The sequence below is a fragment of the Sorex araneus genome, chromosome 2 (genome assembly GCF_027595985.1).
Source record: "Sorex araneus isolate mSorAra2 chromosome 2, mSorAra2.pri, whole genome shotgun sequence".
In the NCBI taxonomy this organism is placed as follows: domain Eukaryota; kingdom Metazoa; phylum Chordata; class Mammalia; order Eulipotyphla; family Soricidae; genus Sorex; species Sorex araneus.
The window spans coordinates 88,095,867-88,114,182 of NC_073303.1; the positions used below are offsets into that span (position 1 = coordinate 88,095,867).

Below are 18,316 nucleotides of genomic sequence, written 5' to 3' on the forward strand. Positions count from 1 at the left end.
AAATGAAGAAGGAAGAGAATGAAGAAACAGAAGAAGGAAGGAGAAAATAAATATGGGTGAATGAGGAGACTCCAAAGTAGAAGAGACAATGTTTTATATGGAGTTAGGAGTACAAGTTTATACTGACAGAGAGTTTTCCTAGAAGACAAACTCTAAGCCCTCAACTTTGTTTATTTGTAATTCTTCTTAATGGAAGGAATTTCCTCTTTCAGTCAAGGGGAACTGACTGATCATTATATTCCTATAATAAATATAAAGTATTTTCCAAATTGTTAACAATGTCAGTGTGGAATGCAAACTTAATAACTAAAGCTTAACTTTGTTTATGGGATTTTTTAATATAAGATTTACATATAATTTTGTACACAAATCCTAGCTGCACAATTTGATTAATTTAATGCACACACCTGTGTAATATTCTATCCAGAAATACAGTTCTGTTATGAGACCTATCACTGAATATTTACCTCCCAAAGGCAATACTATTTCTGATATTTCTAAACACAAATGAGTTTTGCTTCTTCTAGAACAGTATGTACACTAAATCATATACTAGTATTGTTTTATATCTCATACTTTCCATCATAAATTTTGAGATTTATCACTGTATCAGTGTCATCTTGTTGTTCATTGATTTACTCGAGCGAGAACCAGTAACGTCTCAATTTGTCCCAGTCCTGAGATTTTAACAGCCTCTCCTTATTCGTTTTTCCCAACAATTGGAGGCTCTTTCCAGGGTCAAGGGAATGAGACCTGTTATTGTTAGTTATTTTTATTTATTTATTTATTTATTTATTCATTTTTCTTTTTGGGTCACACCCGGTGATGCATAAGGTTTAGTCCTGGCTCTGCACTCAGGAATTACTCCTGGCGGTGCTCAGGGGACCTTATGGGATGCTGGGAATTGAACCCGGATCGGCCGTGTGCAAGGCAAACTCCCTACCCACTGTGCTATTGCTCCAGCCCCTATTTTTAAAAATATATCCGTATTATTTCTTTTTATTACACAGTAACATATCACAGGAAATACCCATATTGTATACTGTCGCTATTTTTGCCCACTCTTCTGCTGATGAAGATTTTGAATGGTTCCATTTGCAAACTATTATAGAGAGATGGCTTTGAGCATGTGGAAGATATAAATATTTTTATCCCTACGAATAATATAATTGGTTGTTTATTTTAAAAAAACATTTTCTATGTTGAATTTTAAGGTTTGTAGAACATTTGTATGATAAAAACTATTTTACCACTACTAGAAATACAAATGCCATTATATAATTTTTTTAAAAAAACACAATACATTGGGAGGTTAAATTCTGTATTCAACTAACATCATTATTTCCTTTTAAGGAAATTTGTTACCTCTCTACTTTGTTTCTTTATACTTCACATATGAGAAAGATTATTTTGTGTCTGCCCCTCTTATTCTGGCTGACTTAATTCTTCATAACTCCATCCACATAGCAGCAAATTGCATGTTTCATCATTTCTTAAAATTGAGCAATATTCCATTGTGTACATGCACCATAGTTTTTTATTATGTCACCTACTCTTGTGCCCAAGAACAGACTGAGTGGTTTCCAGATTTTGACTATTGTGAACAGTGTTGTAGTGAACATAGGAGTGCAAATGCCCTTTTTGAATAGTTTTTAGAACCTTGAGGGATATGACAAAAATGTAATTTCTTGATCATATGTCAACTCAGTTTCTAGTTTTTTTTAGTAGTGTTCATATTTTTTTCCAAAAAAGTTGAACCAATTAACATACCTACCAACAATGAATGAGAGTCCCTTTTCTTTCACATCCACACCAATAGTTTTATTTTTACTTTTTGATATGTGTGCAAATCTCATGTAAGTTGTATCTCATTGTTGGTTTGGTTTGTATTTCCTTGATATAAAGAGCATTTTTTTAATATATCATTTGTGATAGCCTTGTTTTATTCATAAATAAATTATTTTCTTCAGCCTAATGTTGTCCATTGCCTAATTTTGCATAAAACTTTTTATTGGAATATTGCAGCCAGGTTCATTTATCTGTGGGTTGTTAATGACTGTTTTCACGCTTCAGTGGCAGAATTTAATCATTGTAACAATATATGGTAGGCAAACTCAAATGAGATTTGACCCTTTACAGAAAGAATCCTGTCAATCCTAGTTCTGAATCAATGTAAAATAATCACCATTGCTTAAAAAGCAACTGTTCAAAATGCACAATTTTTGAACATTAATATTTCTGAAGGTTTTTTTTTGACCACACCTAGTGGTGCTCAGAAATTACTCCTGGCTCTACACTCAGGAATTACTCCTGGTGGTGCTTGGGAAATCATACGAGAGTGCTAGATATTGAACCTGGGTCAGCCAGGTGCTTTAGTTTTACTCTGGCCCTGCACATCAATTTTTTTTGGTGGGGGAGATAAGCCCCTATCTTAATTTTTAAAAATGAGAACAAAAAACCTGCTGTGATAAGAAGACCAATGTTCCTTCAAAGACATGTATAGCCTAACCCTCTGAACATAGGGATATGTCACCTTGCATGGTCAAAGAGACTTTGGAGTTTGTGAGCTTACTTTAAATTTTTAGGATGGGTCTAGTATAACTATCTGATTCTAAAAACAAGACTGTTCTGGCTGTAAAATTATGATGGAGGAAAACAGAGAAATTGTGTTGCTAGCTTATAAAGGAAAGGAGGCCACGAGCCAAGGAGTGCTGTGACTTTTAGAAGCAAAAGCAAACAATCATAAAATAAATTTTTTTTAGAAACTTCAGGGAACAATGCCCCTGCTATTACCTTGACATATTAATCCAGTGAGACTGTATAAGATATTTGACGTAAAAAACTGTAATTTATTGATATTAGGCAATTAAAATTATAGCAAAACTTGAAAACTATTATATTTATATCTTGTAATATATAAAGGGATAGATTTATTTTATAACCATTAAATTATTCTTCAAATTAGAAATCTATTAGCAAAACAATAGAGAACTGAGTGTTTCTTGCTGAATACGCTTTATTTTCACAGCAATACATTAGCCACACATACTTAAGTATTTGGTTCTGTCATCTATAATGTCTGAAATCTTATTAGAGAAAAAATTATGTATAAAAGAAAGGAAGATCTAAGGACCTCCACTGGGTTTTGGTTACTAGGGAAACCATTTTCTTGATAATAAATATATTCAGTATGTCTGTGCTGCCTTGTACTTAACTCCTAAAGATAACATTGTAGAATGGACCACAGAAATCAGTGGAAATGAGGAGCGGAAAATCCTATAATGCTAACTTTTAAAATTTTCTTTCTCAGTTCAGAGAGTCTGGCCCATTCAAAATATTGTCCCAAAACATCAAATGCCTAGGAATTAAGTTAACATAATAGGGGAGACATTTATATCATAAAAACTTTAAATCACTTGAAAAAGAGAAGACTTCAGGAAATCAGAAAATATTCCAAGTTCATGTATTGGAAGAAAAATTGTGTCAAAATGACTATCCTGATTAAAAAAAACCTGTGTGGTATTGGAGTAAGAATAGTCTCTCTGACCAATTGGTCAAAATCAAATATCCAAAGAAAAATCCCATACATATGACCAGATATTTCTTGACAAAGGAACTCTGGGTGTGACATGGTGTTAAGACAGCTTTTGCAACAAATGCTGCTGGAAAAACTGGATAACCATGTGTTAAAAATTAAAGCTAGAACCATATCTCATGATTTATGCAAAAGTCAATTCAAAGTGGAACAAAGATTTTGAGATCAGACTGAAATCTCTAAAGTACACTGAGGAATACATAAGCAGAATGCCAAGATTTGGACCTCAAAGATAGTCCCAACAAGATGATGCCACTGGCAAAGACAACAAAAACATAAATAATAACAACAACAACAAATAAGACTACAAATATTAAAGAGTTTCTGCATAGGAAAAGAAACAAGGACTAAAACTAAATACGGCTAAGTGAATGGGAGAAAATGTTCACACCCAACACATTAGAGATTTGATATTTAGGTTGCATGAAATATTCACAAAGATCAACAACAAAAATTCCAAAATCCTATCAAAAATAAAGAGAGAAAACAGGACTTCTCTGAGACATACAGGGAGATGGCTAATAGATAGGAAGAAACGCTGATCGTAACTTACTATTAGGTAAATCCAAATCAAGATGATATCTCACACCAGTGAGAATGGCACATGTCAATAATATTGAGAACAACCAATCTTAGCAGGGATGTTGGGTAAAAGGATCTCTCATTAACTTCTGGTTGGAATGTCTGATTTAACCCTGATGGAAAACAGTATGGAGATTTCTCAGTAAACTAAAAGTTGAGCTGTCATATGACCCGGAATTTTCACTCTTGGATATCCACCCTTCGGGTCAAAAAAGATTAATTATGAAGGACACAAGTGCATAATTATTCATGGTAGCACCTTGTACAATAGATAAGATATGGAGTTGACCTAGGGATCCCACAACAGATGAATGGGTTAAGAAAATGTGGTATATATACAATGGAATAGTATGCAGCTAGGAGGAACAATGAATTCATGCAATTTTCTGCAATTGCGGTTCAAAACTGGAAGGTATGATATTGAGTGAATTAAGCCAAAAATGGGAAAAATACAAGATGATTTAATTGATCTTTGTTATATAGAATAACTGAACAAGGAAATGCAACGCAGAAAAGGGGGATGCCGAGATCACCTTGGACTCCAGAATATAGGGATGAGAAGGAAAGAAATTGAGAGGGAAGTAAGAAGAGGCAGTCAGGAAGTTATGGAGGGGACAGGGTTAAGGGCCATGAATACATCGGAGGTGCAGAGGAGTGGTATAAGTGGCATATCTAAACCACAAAGTCAACAACACTGAGAACATGAAATCCAAACCACAACAACAAAACTTAAAAACGTGCCTGTCCAGGTGGCAGGTGGGGGAGGGGTGAAGGGAACCTGGGGCACTGGTGTAGAAATACTGACACCCATACATATGTCCATACATATGGATGGGATTGGGGTTAGAATGCTGGCTAAACTCCAACTCTCAGTAACTTTGTAAATCTACATATCGTGGTTCTTTAATAACATTTGTTTGAGTGTAGGAGTACTGCTATTTATTCAGCAATTAATTAAGCTGATTGAATTGGGCATGAACTCCACTTTACTTTTTATTTATTTATTTATTTTTGTGAAAAACTGCATCTTTTATTATGAGGTTTAGATTTCATAACTAGATTCAATGGAGATCAAAATTCCACATTACTTTAAAAAATTTTTTTAATTGGATATGCATGAGATAGACCATTACAAAACTGTCATAATTGGATTTCAGTCATACAATGATCCAGCTCCCAACCCTCCACCAGTACCTTCCCTACCACCTGTGTCCCTGTTTCCCCAACACCGTTTCCCAATCTCCTACCCCTTACTTCCAGCCTCCCTCTATGGGAGGCACTTTCCTTCTTGCCCTCTCTTGCCTTTTTCTTTTGTGCATTATGGTTTGCAATACAGGAGCTAAGAGGTCATGGTGTTTGTGTAGAGCATTTGGTATTTTTATCAAGATGGTAAGGCTGGAGTTGTTTTTCAACTGGGCGACAGATTTGGGGTAGATGTGACTGCTGGGGCTTCTGGAAGTACAGGGAGGTGAGGGAAGGTAGCCCATCCCAACTCTGAGAAAGTCTGGAGATTTCAGTCACAAAACCCAAATACCAGAATTTTCAACAGATTATATCCTGCTTAGGTCCGTCCTGAGACAGTGGAGTCAGGACGAGGGTATGGCAGTGATTTTGGATTATGGAATCAAGCGGCTGCCAGGGGTTCTGCCCAAGTGGGTCCCAGGCCAACCCACCCCCCTCTAATTTACCCCAGTCTGTTGAGCCATGCGTGGGTCCAAGCTTAACTTCGGCTTCTGATGTCTTTCGAGATTTATCTAGGGGTCTCTGAAGTAAGGTCAAAAAATAAGCTTGTATAGCTAAGTTGGAGGTGGTTTGTGTGTGTGGCTCCCACTTACCTAACTTTTGGCTGTTTGATTTCTTGGTAAACTTGACCCCAAGTTGTTGGGATCCAGCCAGAGGCACAGCGGCAATTTTGGGGTATCAGGAATCCTGAAGGCTGCTGATGTACTCGCCCCGCAGGAACAGGTTGACCTGCTGGTGACACCACATCCCCTAATAACACATTTTAAAAGAATTTTATGAAAGGACACCTGAAAATTTATTCCTACTTCTGTAAAGCTAAAAATATTAAGAATAATGAATATCGTTGATTCATTTTTATGCAGGTTTACTAGAATGGACTTTACTTTTAAATTTAAAAGATTTAATTTTAAATTGGCACAGCTAAGTAATCTCCCCAATTTTACCCAGAGATGCCACGAAGGCAAGGTTCAGTTACCCAGTAGCAAACCAAACCAAATATTTCCTAATAAAATTTTCCCTTTTTGTCTATAAATTTCTTGCCCTCTTTCTATCTTTCATCTAATATCTTTTTCTCCAAACTGTCTTTCCGTTAAGAAATATATATAAAAAAAAACTAGGGAAAGCTCAAGATCTCTGCGATTTCCTCCTGCTAAACAACCATGTCATCAGAATTGAGCAAGAAACATAAGGCCAGGGCGATTTGAAGTGATGGAGGATGGAGCCCCAACAGTAGGGAAGTGAAACTGCCGAGCAAGAGGGTAAGTACTGTAAATATTACAGTGAGGTGATGAAGTAAACCCGTGTGGCCCTGGCAGTGACTACGAGTTGCAGAGGCTCATGGCTGAAATCCAGGATCTGAAAAAGCCAGGGAGGCAAGGACATGGCAGTTGAGATCCAAAATCGGAGGATCCAGAACTGTGTCCACTTCCTGACCCTAAAGAAACGTGACCGATTTACCCACATCAGATTGACAAAGGAAGAGATCAAACCGAAGAGAGCCAGCAGCGAGTAGAAGCATACCACCTGCAGCTGCAGAACCATTGCATGAGGCGATGCAGCTGCAGAAGGAGGCCACCAACTGTCTGTCGTTGAAATCAAAGCATGGATAAATTGATTTGATCAGTAGAGATGCTAAGTCACCATGGGAGACCCTCACCAGCAAACCCTGGCATATCTGGACCGGGAGCATCAGGAAAGGCTGGCAGAGAAGTACCGAGTCCCCCTCCAACAAGGAAAAGATCCTCAAGAAGATTGAGGTGAAGAAGGAGTGTCTGAGTGGCCTCCAGCCCCAATTCAACAGCATCCTGCAGGCATCCCTCCCAGTGCAGGGGTACTAGTTCGCAAACAGTATGAAATAGACACGTGCTGCCTCAACCTCTATGTTCTCCTTGTAGAGGTCACTGCGTATGGGGTGTCTTGTGGTAAGACATGGTGCCTGTGGAAGGCACTGTGGGTGAAGCCAAGGCTCCTGAGGACTCCCAAGATGATCAGAGTTACTCAGATGTTGAAGAGAAACAAACCAGGCCTGCCATACTGGACTTGAAGTGCAAAGATGACAGTGTGATTCACCGGACTTTCTATTGCTTCATGAAACTCAACATCATGCGCGTAAAAGCTAAAGTGACATCAGCCTTGGAGCTGGTCACCTCATGTGCAGGGGACTTGCTCTTTCCTGACTCAGCCCTGCACTGCCTTTCTCCTGGGGGTCATGGAAAGAAAACTCCAAATCCAGCCGGTCAGTCTCAGTTTGAGAAAGTAGGCATCCTCACTGCAAAACTATGCACTTGACCAAGGTCACCCATATTTGTGGGTACAGAACTTGGGTGGCCTCCACTTCCCCAAAGAGAAGCCCCCACACACAGTGTTCACTGACCATTCTCTGGGCTCCAACCATCTGGAGAGCATCACAAAGCTGTTGAGGACCAGGGTGCAGTCCACATGACCCTTCACAAACAATTCGCATCTCTGGAACACGGCATTGTACTGGTTACCAACAACTGCCAGTAGCTCTTCCCTACAAAGGTCATTTCTCGCCTGTTCAAGCAGGTGACTATCGCTTATGAAGATTACCTGGAACTGCATTTCACCAAAGACATCGCGGAGGCAGGACCAGCTATGGACACCAATCTCTACTACATGGCACTCCTGGAAAGGGGTACAACCAAACTACAAGACGCTGTGGTTTTGGATCCTGACAACCGTTCCATCCCTCCTATCTTCTAGCATTGTCTGAGCTGGAAAGGGGAAAAATAACCATCAGCAATGATGACAATATTCGGGCCATGGAGAGGGAGGCGCGAATGTGTGCGATACGGAGCTGTGCAACAGGCCAGCCACCAACTCTTGACCAACCAGCTGCAGCAGCTGTGCGTGCTGCTGGATATCTACCTGGGAACAAAAAGCCACAACAGAGTGGAGGGGCCCAAGGAATTTCTACAGAAGAAATGTGCCTGTGGCTTTTTAGAGGTCCTACCACGATGAAGCCTTTTAAATGTAGCCATCCTCAAGGATGACTTGAGCCATCCTCAAGTCATCACGGACTGCCTGCCTGCCTGCCCTTTTCCCCACTCCAGAGTCCCCCCACATGCCACGCTTCGCTTTTAGCTCTTGCCCACATGTGGCTCTTGTCATTCTCTAAAGACAGGGTTTTTTTGTTTTGTTTTGTGTGTGTGTGTGTGTGCGTGTGCGTGTGTGTGTATTTCAGACTATTAAAAACGTTTTTTTGTCACTTGACAAAAAAAAGCAAGAAAAGAAAAGAAATAGGAAATAAATAAACTTATAGATATTAAGGATTCTGGTCAATACAGCATTAAATACAGCATTTCTTGAGGCATAAAATAATAGACTTCTTTACATAAGTGAGAAAACGTAACCTTAGCGACACAAAGAGCTTACTGTTGCTTGGAAGTAAAGAAGACAACAGAAATACTGAGGAAGCGATTTGAGGGACCAAGAGAGCTATTTTGTGTGCAATGTTCTGGGGTTATTAGAATACTTTTGCTTAAGAAATATTAAAATGACTTGTCTGCTTGATCATAGCCATAATATTTTAGGTTGGAGCAGGATTTGGAAAGAGAATATAAATATGATAGAGTGAACTATAGCTCTTACTTGCAAACATTTTCCAAATTAGCAAGAGTTAGTTTCTGAGATGCATTGCAATGAACCTGCAAGATTTAATGCAGTTGTTTTTACTTTCAACATTTGAATAATTTCAAAAGTGCATTATTGTGTGAGTGGTTAAATTTGAAATCATCTTGGTCAAAGAGAGAGGCGGGAAACATAAATGACATAAAATGATGAAATAATACAAGACAAGCATGAGATGATTTTAAAATTCCTCTAAGGAAGTTGGGGGGTTATAAATGTAAATGCATATAAGAATATCATCTATGACAATATGATTAGTAATATTTTATAACATTTTTAGTCTCAGTGAAACTCCAGAATTGTTTTGTTATGAAAGATGAGGTTGCAGAATAATAAAGATCGATTTAATTTCTTTTTCAAAAGTCAGTAGTTGATAAATGAGAAGGCTATATTTAGATTTGTACTGAGTCCTAAAGCAGTGAGAAAAGTTGTTACAAAGAGTTGAAATGGAGAAATGCTGGCTAGAAATACTTCTGAACTGTCATTTGTCACTGTCACTGTCATCCCATTGCTTATCGATTTTCTCAAGCGGGCACCAGTAACGTCTCCATTGTGAGACTTGTTGTTACTGTTTTTGGCATATCGAATAGCCATGGGTAGCTTGCCAGGCTCTGTCGAGTGGGCTAGATACTCTCGTAGCTTGCGGGGCTCTCCGAGAGGGGCATAGGAATCGAACCTGGGTTGGCAGCCTGCAAGGCAAGCGCCCTACCTGCTGTGTCAGAACTGTTAAGTAATCTTTTCAGCAACATTTTTCTTTGTTATAAAAGATATATAATTACTTAAAATGTACATAACTATTCAAAGGTAGATATAAAAATTCTCCACATGATTATTGCCTTGCTTTACCCAGAAATTATGATTTCTAAATGAAAAAAAAATCACACATTTCAAAAAACATTTCTGTGGTTCTAATAGAGACAAACTACAATTTAGACCTCAAATGACTTGAACCTATGACTTTATTGCAGCCATTGAATATTAATGTGTCTGTATCTACACATCTTGATCTTTCTTTTTCAATATTAATTGTGTTGATTTTTATTCACTCCCTCCTCCTTCCTTTTACTGTTCTTATTGATGCTAATGCTGTGGTGACCAGAACTTGCACAAGTTCTTGGTGTCTGTACATTTTACGTAGTTTTACTTGTAGTGTTTGCTGGGCATTATGCATCAAGCGGCGGGTGATACTTGTACACTCGTCTACAGTGTGGGTCATGGTTCACACTCCAGTTGTGATGCTTATAGATGGCGACCAACTTAGTCAAAACACACACATCATTGTTGTGGTGCTCACAAGGAGTTGCAATGCCCCTGCACTAGCTCACCAGAGTATACACTTCCTGACTAGGGTGCTTGTGTGTCTTTTTAGTCATGGTATATGCTGAGAATCGAACCCATTTTTGTGCTTCCACACACCTGGCTGAGCCACACTGGATATTGCCTGTTCTGCCAGGAATCCCAGATGGCAGAGAACATACTTGCACAGTAGGTATTCTAAGGCACTGAACTATTTTTCCTTGTCTCCATATGTATTCTTCAATAAATGTCTAAATCTAGTGTTGAAATGTGACTTTAAACCTCATCTATCTTCAGTTACATAATCCTAAACCCCATCTCTTTTCACTTATTCAAATATAGAGGCCGTTTTCTGTACTAATTAATTCCTCACCTGTCTTCTAGAGCAATGAATTTCTATTGGTAGCTTTTATTGCTATTTCTTTTAGTATTTAATATTTATTTTCTATTGGTAGCTTTTATTGGTGTTTTATTGGTATTTCTCCCTTGAAAAGGTATTTCTGGTTAGGAAAGTAGCTTTTCTGGAGCTTCTTTCTTATAAGGATTTTCACAAACTTAACTTTCCACTGAGTGTTAATGTTGCCTTTGGGTTTGCTTCTTTGGGTTTGAAAGAGGACAGACAAACTAAATTATTTTTTCAGTTATTACTTTTAAATAAACTGTCTTTTAAATAAATTTTAGGAAGTACATATATATACACACATATATATAAAGAAAAAGGTGAAGATATTAGATTTTTTATTTACCTAGCATTTAATTTTTCCTTTTATCTTTGTCAATATAGGATATTAATTACAACTCATGCATCAATGTTGACACATTACCATAAATTTTGTCCATCCTTTACTCAGATTTCCTTAGTGTTTTCCAATAACACTTAGATTTGACACCCTATCCAGGATACCAGATTATATTCAGTTATTATATCTCCTAAGGTTACTCTTGACTGTGACAGTTTCTTAGGGTTTCTCTGCTTTTGATAACCTAAAAAATATTGAAGAATGCCATGCAATTTGCTGCAACTTGGTTGGAAATAGAAGGTATCATGTTGAGTGAAGTAAGCCAGGAGGAGAAAGACAAACACAGGATGATCTCACTTGTATCCATTTTTATCAGTTGTCACCCCATTGATCTTCGATTTGCTCAAGCAGGTGCCAGTAACGTCTCCATATGTCCCTGTCACATGTTAGTGTAGCCCAATGGTATCTGCTCACTCCAGGACCATGAAGACCGTTCATTCAGGGTTTTGATGAAGTCTGACCATCTAGTAGGTGGGCAGCCGTGTGGTCTTTTGACATGGGTAAGAGCTCTAGTCCAATGGTCATCTCTAAATTGCATTATGTGTCCAGCCCATCTGATTTTTGACACCTTGGCAAATGAGGCAGCATCCCTGATTCTTGATTGTCAATGGAGGCTAGAACTCTGGATTCCTTCTCTCACTTGAATGAAATGTGAAATTCCAAGCATAGCTCTTTCGATTCCTCTTTGGGATACCCAAGTAGTGTTCTCATCCTGTTTTCGTAGGACCCAGGCCTCTGAGGCGTATGTTAGTGCAGGAAGAATGGTGGAGTCAAAAAGATGTGCCCAGAGCCAGAGGCTTTTTGTCCTCTTAATCACTTCTTTAACGCTCTTGACGGCATTCTGCTGTTCTCTTCCTCCTGCACAGTTCTGGCGCCAAGTTGTTCCTCATGTTGAGTTCTTGACCCAGGTATACATAACTGCTCCATTCAGAGATGGTCATTCCATTGAGAGAAAATGGAACATCAGGGACTAGTTCATCTTTCATGATCATTGTCTTGGTGAGATTCAGCTGTAGTCAGTCCGACCTTTCCACAATCAAGGTCGAAGTTGGCCAGCGTCTGTGCCGCTTGGCTAATTATAATGTTGGTGTTAGCCAAACATTAGTTCTCATGATGTCATCAGCGAAGCGAAGGTGGTGTTGTTGCCGACCATCTATCTTCACTCCCATTTCTTCCCATTCCAGTCATTGCATGACATTGTCGAGGGTGGCACTGATGAGTTTCGGTGAAATGGTATCACCCTGCCGAACCCCTCTGTTTACGTCAATGGTCACTTCCTTGTAGAATGATGAGATCCTGGTGGTGAACACATAATACAGATCTTGGAAGATCTTGATGTACTGAGTTTGAATGCCCTGTTTGGTAGGGCTTTGATGACTGCTTCAGTCTCAACAGAATCAAAGGCCATCTATAAATCGATGAACATTAGACAGAGCGGCATCATGAACTCTCACGAAATTTCAATGAACTTGGTCACCGTATGGATATGGTCGATCGTGCTGAATTAATTTTGAAACCCAGCTTGCTAGCATGATTGTCCTTCGTCTAGTGTTCTGCCTATTCTATTCAGGATGACTCGAGTGAACAACTTGTAGACGACGGATAACAGGCAGATTGGGAGATAGTTGCTGATATTGTGGATGTCTCCCTTCTTGTAAAACAGAACAGTCCTGCTGGTTTTCCATTGGGATGGAACCTTGCATTCAGACAGGTAGCATGTGAAGAGCAGAGCCAGTGTATTGACTAATACTGGTGGCAGACTCTTCAGGAGTTTGGGTCTGACCTTGTCTGGATTAGGTGCTGTATGCCCGCTTGAGCAAATCAATGAGCAACAGGATGACAGTGCTACAGTGCTACAGTGATTACTTAATTTATTTTCTTGCCTATTACTGTAAATTTAGTCATAGGGATCCATCTCTTCCAGTACATTTGTAGGTCACTTTAACATAGTCCATCAATGTGGAATTAAAAAAAAAAACTCCTTACTTTAGCTCAACTATAGGAAACTTCAGTCTCATCCTCTGTTTTTCTGCTTCCATCCTAGACTCATCCATTTCTTTAAGGATCCCTATTTCTGTTTACTAGAAAATGTTAAAGACTTTGGGAGCTCATTGCTGCTGTTGAGATATCTTTGCTTCTGTACCCTATCAACCAATAAAAATAAAATACAAATATATCTGTATGTATTAATCCATGTGTTAACATATATTAATATATTTTATATTTATGTAACTATATAATTAGATTGGGCTGGAGCCATAGCACAACGGTTGGGCTTTCGCCTTTCACATGGCCAACCGGTGTTTGATTCCTCCACCCCTCTCGGAGAGCCCTGCAAGCTACTGAAAGTATGGAGCCTGCATGACAGAGCCTGGCAAGCTACCTGTGCATATTGGATATGCCAAAAACAGTAACAATAAGTCTCTCAATGAGAGATGTTACTGGTTCCCGCTCGAACAAATCGACGAGCAACGGGATGGCAGTGGTAATTATATTGAATATATAACATATATTTATATATTATATATATATGTAACTATATAATTAGACTGAATCTATTTATTTTTGTATATAAGACCATATGAATATATATATAGTCAATTAAACTAAGCTTACACTACTATTTCCAACTCCATTCCATTGCCACAATGGAGAATTCTAGTGTATTTATCTTGTTTGTAAATTTCAACTCCAACAATAAGAAATTGTCCTCTATCATTCATTTTGATAAATATATACTTACTAGTGTTTAATTCTACTACACAGATAGAATGGTATCAGAATTGTTAACCCATACCTCTGTGAATCACAATTAGAGAACTGTGGTTATGTACATAGTTTTTGTTTCCTCTAGTCTTATAGAACATATTGATTTTAAAAGTCATGAAGTCCAGCACTCTCTCAATGTTCTGTTCCAAAAAGTTCAGTGGATTTTGACAAAGGTAGTGCCATGTATCCAGCACTGAATTATAGTGTGGAATAGTTCATACCCACTTGTCATCCCGTGTTTTACTTTGTTCTACCATTTCTATCTCAGAAATTTATTACTATTTCTACCATTGATAGATTTTTGCTTTTCAGAATGTAGACTCTGGACTCCGGGGACCACATTTGGTGCCGTGACTCAAGCCCAGGCCACCTGCTTACTAAACTCAACCCATTGCTCTATTTTCCACCTCTTAGATTTTTTTTTTTATTAACGCTAGTGTCATATATTTTCCATCCTCCTAATTTTAAACCAAGGGTCTTACCTCACAGTGCACAAGTACCTAGGACCAATCATAGCAGAGCTCGGCTCGAAGTAATGGACCCTTTCTAGCCATACTCAATGCTGAAGCTCGTATGTGGAGAGGGGGCACACCGAGTCTAAATTCAGGGCCTTGTACAGGGAAGATATGTGCCCTAACTTTGAACTATCTACATGCCCCATCCATCTCTAATGTTTTACATATGGCAATCTTGAAATTCATATCTGAGTCTGGTTCTAATGCCTACACTTCATTTCATAATGTGTGTAATTTTAGTATGCCAGAACTTTTTTGTATATATCAATTATCAATTAACTGATACAAATGGAGTTTTAGACTATTTTTTTTAAGCAGGGTAGTGTTTGGGGTATACCCAGTAATAGTGCTCGGGGTCACTTCCAGTGATGCTCAGGGGACCAAGCAATATTTGGGGAGATAACTGTCACAGTAACATATTTCAATTTCCTCTCTGGAAAGAGGTTACAAGATGTCTGACAAAGGTAGTCAAAAATTCTGAATCATTTCTTTTTCATCCCCACCCCCTGGCCCCTGTATTTCTATTATAAATGTGTTCTTGGTCCCTAGTTCACTGGAGTTTGAACTTAGAAATCTAAGTTTTACTAGGTTCCTTTGTAGTGTTCATAGGAGAGTGAAGAAATAGTAGCTTGGCTGTTATTACCATCCATTCCTTTAGTCTCTAAATTTTTCTCAAGAAAATCTTACTTTTGCAGTGATGGTCCAATTGAAGATCTTGCCGAGGGAAATCAGAGAAGGCAATTTTCAATGGTCCTGTGTCAATTTTCCTTGATGGCGTTACCTTTGTGTTGATGCTGTATGTTTCAGATGGAAACTGTTGAATAGCAGACTAATTTAAAATAGTATTTTCAGCTTTAAGAGCAAAGTCCTCTAATCTTTACTCACATAATGAGATTTTTCTTCTCAACATGAAGTTTTCACCTTTTCACAAAAGCTCCAATTTCCACATCTCCAACATACACGCAGTACAAAAGGAGTCAAAAGAAACAGCATAGTGGAGTTTGAAAAAGGCTCAGTGTGACATGACTTTCTCTCATGTGATGTAGTTCAACCCATTTCATATCCCAGATAAATAAGATCTTTATTTTAATTTTTTCTCAGTCATTTGGCCCTCTGATACCATGTAAGAGAATCTGGCTCCTTGTGTGCAAAATGAGTTGAAAGAAAACTGCTTATGGCAGACTTTGCCTTTGCTTATAGCAAAAAGATGCAATGTGAAAAGCTATAATAAAACTAAATTTGTGTGTGTATTGTTAAGAAACTTGAGGCTGAAGTGTTTGTCATTCAGACATTCTTTAGAAACAGCTTATCTATGAGAAATGGGGTTTTCCCCTTTAAATAACGCTGAATATAATTTAATTCCCATTAACTTTCTGAAGTTGCCAAAACACATTTAGAAATGAAAGTTCCTGGAGTGCACCTCAACTTCACATTTAAAAATGCTGCACTCTGCATTGGAGATTTTGGTGTCTAGGCAGGTTAGAGAAACTCATTATGAAAAGGTGAAATAGGTTAAAAATTATTAAAAAGTGGGGGCTGAAGCAGTAGGACAGTCGGTAAGGAGCTTGCAGCACCCTGTATAACCTGAGTCTTGCCCTGAGTGATCCCTGAGGACAGAGCTAGGAGTAAGCGCTGAGCACTGCGGGGTAGGACATAAAGACAAGAAGCAAACAAACAAAACCCATTAATGAGTAATTAAGGGGAAGGGGTAAGAAAAATAGATTAGGGAGTTGTTGGTAATATTCATAAAAAAGTGAAAATTTACTATCTATGACAAAGCATAGATAGCAAAAGTTAACAGGGTGATGTTAAGTATAGCAACTAGTGTAATGGTTTCTATGGGCATTTTCTTTTTCTTGTTACATCTTTTTTTTCTTTTTGGGTCGCACCTGGCATTGCATGGGGGTTCCTACTAACTTTGAATTCAGGAATTACTCCTTGCGGTGCTCTGGGGGCCATATGAGATGCCGGGAATTGAACCTGGGTTAGTCGTGTGTAAGGCAAACGCCCTACCTGCTGTGCTACCACTTCAGCCCTCCCTTGTTACTAAAGATCTCTTAATCTTGAACTTGAAATTCTTGCATGAATTAGACAGGGTGGCTCTATCTCCTGTATATATTGAAAGAAATAAAATTCTCCCTACAGGGTTGCATGCTAATCCATATATGTCTATATTTTTCCACATCCCACAGTTCTCAGAGCTTACTCCTGTCTCTGTGCCCAGGGGCTGGGGGGACCATATAGGGTGGCAGGGCTCAAATCCAGTTTGGCCATGTGCAAATCAAGTGCCCTAGCCCTCCAAACTGCCCCCCCCCACCCCCCCCCCACACTGTACTATAACTGCCGGCCCTTTGGAGGTGAAATTTAAAATGATCGATTCAGTGAACCAGTTTCCCTCACAAGGGACACTCTCTTGACTTCCTGACTTGAAACCCGCCTAGCTAAGAGAAATTGTCATTGTGTCAAGGATATGGCAGGTCCTAGTGGGCTTGTCTGCCAAGGACCACTACAGGTCGCACATCAGGAGGAGGGATGTCGTGACCTTTGCGCCTGCAGCCTCAAGGGCAGGGTGTGGTGTGCTGCTGAGATGGGGGGATACGAGAAGGGGGGAGGTAAGGGGAGGGTGTTCTGCTAGCTCTTTGTCCAACATGGAGCTGAGGTGTCCACAGTGAATTCTGTTAGCAGGGATGGGCCCTGCTAAGTCTCTATGAGACTCTTACAATTAGATTTGACTCTTAAAATTAAATTAACCCCATATTTTCTAATCACTGCTTTGCAGGCAGCCTGGTCTAAGATGAAGTTTTTACAAGCCACTCAAAAAAGTTAAACGAGTTTTTATAAGACAAGTCCGTTCCATTTAAAAGACTGATCTCCAAATGGCAGTTAACTTTCCTATTTCTTTGGTTCCAGAAACTACTGTTTTCTTCTTTAGTAAGGTTTAAAAAAGTAATTCTAAATATTAAATGTATTAGTCCTGAGACCCAGGTTATTTATTGGTCCCTAATTATGAAATTGCAATATCAGCAGTGACTTGCTTCACAAACACATACTAAAGAAACACATAGAAAGTATGTTTCATAAAAATACATGCTCCCGTGTATTCATACTCCCCTGTTGATATATCTAAGGGGCTGATTGTTTATTGGATTATTCTTCTGCTTTGGCTACTAGCACTCTCTTTTTGCCGGGCACTGAATTAAATGCATGGTGTGAATGATCCCATCTAATGATGTTCCTACCTTATGAATGGAGCAAAAGAATTATCCTCAGTTACAGGCAAGGGGAACTAAGTCACACTGAGTGTGGCTTCTCAACCAACACAGCTGTAAATGGAGAAGCAATTCAAGTGAGGGCTCAATTCAAAACTTTCCATTTTACTGAGATGTGGCTGCTTTACTTGACCTTTTTATATGGAAAATATTCAGAAGACAATGTATTACTTAACAACAAATTAAAATTAAAATACTAATTTGGTACATGACTTATACATTTACTTATTTTTATGACTAATTCTGAACAGCGACTGAGTCAGGATCATGATAAACATAACAGCAAATATATATTAAGATTTACTATCTACTGACATTGTGATCACCCTCACAAATAGATGGTCTGACTTAAGTCTCACAAGGCCATCAGCTCGGAACCATTTTTTAGATAAAGGAACTAAAGATGTGAGAGACTAATTTGATCAAATCTCAATCATAAACTGAATGTGGACTCAGAGTCTTTACTCTCAGCAATGAAGAGAAATTATTAGATGATGCCTATTCAGCAGGCCTGATTGTTGGGGAAAATTTCCAAACAATAATAGTGAGTTCTGTATGGAAATATGGAATGTACTCAAAGTATATAGAGAATAAAGG

The 18,316-nt window shown here is 38.6% G+C and overlaps 1 pseudogene; it reads left to right on the plus strand.

Annotated features, from left to right (window-relative positions):
• The first annotated feature begins 6,579 nt into the window (after nt 1–6,579).
• LOC101552066 (THO complex subunit 5 homolog) lies at nt 6,580–8,433 on the plus strand (annotated as a pseudogene).
• Nucleotides 8,434–18,316: the final 9,883 nt, after the last annotated feature.